Genomic DNA, 3,589 nt, shown 5'->3' with positions numbered 1-3,589 from the left:
AGTGGGGCTTTGGTGCTCACTGAGTCTGCCCCCTGAGTGTGTCCCTTATGGATCTGAGGAGTTGTAATCTGGATGGTCCACTCTGACCACTGGGTACACTGGCTCTTGGATCTCTAAGGAGGTGCTAATTTAGCCTCTGCCTGAGGCTACCCAGCAGGAGCTATGGAGAGATCTGCAGATTCCTCTTCTTTGTTTGGGATTTGGAGGTGCCCAGATGAGGCCCAGCTGTGAAGCAATGCAAGCTGCTGTGGGGCCTTGGGCCTTCTTTTGGATGTTCTGGGTCTCTCTGACCCAGCTGCAGTTTGTTAGGTAATTTTAGATTGCAAAGGGCCAGGCCATTCATATGAAAAAGCCTCTGTGCACAGCTTGGGTGGGGCGGGGTCTCAGGCAATCAACAGGGCAGAGCAAACAGCTATGGCTGATCCTCAGTCCTGCCCTAAGAGGTCCCAGGTCTTAGTGTCCCGTAGTAATCACTGCAAGCACCTCTGAGAGAAAGCCGCCCTCAAGTTCTGCCCAATGCCAGACAGTCCAGTTTCTCCCCATGTGACTCTGGGTCCCCAGAGACTCGCCCGAACTGGAGTTCAGGGCTGTCGGGAACTTGTGTCTCCCTCCCGATTGGAAAAGACAATGGCATCCTCAGCTGCCAGCCCTTTCCGCATGCACCTCCGTACCTCTGCCCTTACTTCCACACCTCCTGTGAGTCTCAGTGTGCTTTTCTCTTTCCTTCTAGTTGTAGAATTTCCACTCAGCCAGCTGTCCTGTGGTTCTGGATGATGTCCATTTTGTCTTTTAGTTGTATTTTTGAAGTGGTTGTGCGAGGCAGCAATTTCAGGTGTTTACCTATGCCACCATCTTGGTTTTTGACCCACTCTGTCCCTTTTCAATGCTTGCAGAAATTCACTCTTCTTATCAGTGTGAATTCGTGTCAGTTTGGTTAGATGAGGCTGCTGATTAAGTTTGTCAACAGGTGAAGAGGAATTTGAGCAATTACACTCTTTCACTGTCATTGTTGCACTAAAATTCTTGGCTGTTGATTTAAAAGCATTGAAGTTGCCAACACCATATGTAGATTCATGAGAGAAAGAAGTCCCAGCTTTATTTTCTTTAGTTCGGCTTTTCCATTGTGTAGGTTTTGTGGGTAGAGCAGCAGGTTAGGGACTAAACCTTTATAAACACTTGGACCAGTCCTGTTCTTAACTGGCTATGATTGAAGACTTCCTCCTACTGGGAATCTAGACAGCTGTAAGTTTTTTGCATTATCTTTCTTAATGACCAGCATCCTTGGAGCTCTAAATTGCGGCTAAAGATTTATTTTGATTTGGATCTCTCTCATTCAGGATTTAAATATGGAAAATCCTCAGCTTCAAACTGTTTGCATTCTCTCCTTTCTCCTTCCCTGGTTCATTGTCAGGGATGTTGTTTTTATGTAGTCCTTGGCTTTTTCAGAATGGAAAGTACTGCCACCACGGTATCCCCTTGATGATTTATGTTTTCAGTGCCATTTCTCCCATGCGTACGCCATCCATTTTTTTCTTTCCTTCCAAAGTTACCTCCATTGGGACGTCCAATACCAGAATTAAAGCCATCTGAAGAGTTGTGTCGTTGACGATTCACATCATAATGATTTTCTGTCCATGAATTGTCAGAATGCTTCTCACAATTCAATGATGACTTTGTTAATGATGGTGGAGTGGGAAAATTAAGCCAGGCGGGAGCAGTCATACTGGGCCATTTAGGTCCAGTCTCTCTGACTCAATGAAACAAGGCTTCAACACTCATGGCAAGTCCAGATTCCAACGGGACTGCACAGGAAGGTGTTGGGTTTTTCTTGGTTTTCTTTGTGTTTTCCAGTTTGTTTGTTTTAATTTTGTATCCTCTGAAATAAAATCCAAGTTCTTTAAGATACTTAACCTATGACTATTTGATATAGAGTTACTTCAAGTCAGCTACTCATACTTCAGTTTTAAAGTTTTCATATGGCTATCTCCAGAATTAGCCAAGTTCCTCGGATTTAAGATGATAAAGTCTTCTTTATTATTTCATGTGCTTGTCAGTGTTGTACTTATCCACGTGAGATGAAATATCCAATTTATGATCCAAAAGGCAAAAACAAAAAGAAAATTTCACATCTGAAGAGCATTCCTAAACAGCATTTACAGAGACACAGTTATCTCAACATTACCAGGCTGCTGGGAAACTGTAGCATCTTAAATTTCCATGCAAATAAAAGATAAAAGAAAACACAAAAACTGTACTCTTCATTTAGAGAAGCTGTCCCATTGTGACATGAAAGGGAATGAGGTCAAAATTTCCTAAAAGTTTTAATAAGAGTAAAAATAAGCTGCCATGGAACTTCAGCAATATTTAAACAGTAATTGGAAACTTCCAAAACTACCTAATGCACAAATCAAGCATATCTTACAGCTGAAAACACCACAGGGGAGGGTGGGGGAGGCAAAAAACAAAAACAAAAACAAAAACCCCAGCAGCTGAAACACTTTAACCAGTTATATAATCCGTTTGAACCAAAATACTGAAGAATGCCTGGGTTTCTGTTTAAGTAGCTTATAGAGCTGTGCACTACTATCAATTCACTTCAGAGATGATTCTTGCCAATTTTAGTAAACTTCTGGGGCAAAATTATTCAAAATCATTGTAATTTCAAAATGACCACTTGAAATATCTGGGGCCTTCTACACAAAACCTAGAAGAGGATCTTCATACCTGAGTAATTTTGATCACCTTCTGCCACCTGAAGGTGCCCCGGTCTGGGGTGCTGGTGCTCAGACCTGGACGAGTCTCTCGGTACTTTGCATAATCCCCTTTTACCACTTTTCCCAGGTATTGCATGTTTTAAAAATTCTTTCAGCCCTAGGCGGTTTGGCTCAGTGGATAGAGCAGTTGGCCTATTCGGGTCTCGGATTCAATTCTGGTCAAGGGCACATGTCTGGGTTTCGGGCTCGATTCCCAGTGGGGGTGTGGGGTGTGGGGTGTGTGTGTGTGTGTGTGTGTGTGTGCAGGAGGCAGCCATTCAATGATTCTCTCTCATCATTGGTGTTTCTATCTCCCTCTCCTTTCCTCTCTGAAATCAATAAAAATATATTTTACAAATTATTTCAGCACTAGTGTACTGCAGCACACCAGTTGAAAATTGCTGACCTAAACAATCTAAAGCAGAAATCTACAAATTTAACCAATAATCCTAGCAAAGATGGGGGGAATTTAAGCATTTTCTAGGCGTGGAGAACAGAATTGACCAAAATCCTGGTGATAGGAAACAGGGAATATTCAAAGAAGTTAAGAATTAGAATAGGAGGAAATAATGAGCAATGAGGCTTGAGAAGTAGACAGAAACCATATCACAAAGGGCCTCCATGTGATAGGGTTGGATAGGACCTTTTATTCCTTATATCAAGGTGATTGTAAAGGGAGAGGACTTGGACAGAGCCTAACCTCCTTCCCAGGGCTTCCCTCATTATCCTTCCCAAGTGTATTCACTACATGTTCTTACAACACCCCCTTGAGCAAACATACTTACGCATTTCCTTCTACCTCACTGGCCACTCTTCACTCCCCTTTCTGGCTCCCT

General features: G+C 42.8%; 1 pseudogene; it reads right to left on the bottom strand.

The window, feature by feature from the left end:
* Positions 1-836: 836 nt before the first annotated feature.
* On the bottom strand, positions 837-1,732 carry LOC102432542 (annotated as a pseudogene).
* Positions 1,733-3,589: the final 1,857 nt, after the last annotated feature.

The sequence above is a fragment of the Myotis lucifugus genome, unplaced genomic scaffold (assembly GCF_000147115.1).
Source record: "Myotis lucifugus unplaced genomic scaffold, Myoluc2.0 scaffold_5037, whole genome shotgun sequence".
Lineage (NCBI taxonomy): Eukaryota > Metazoa > Chordata > Mammalia > Chiroptera > Vespertilionidae > Myotis > Myotis lucifugus.
This window is presented reverse-complemented; position numbering and strand designations above follow the sequence as displayed.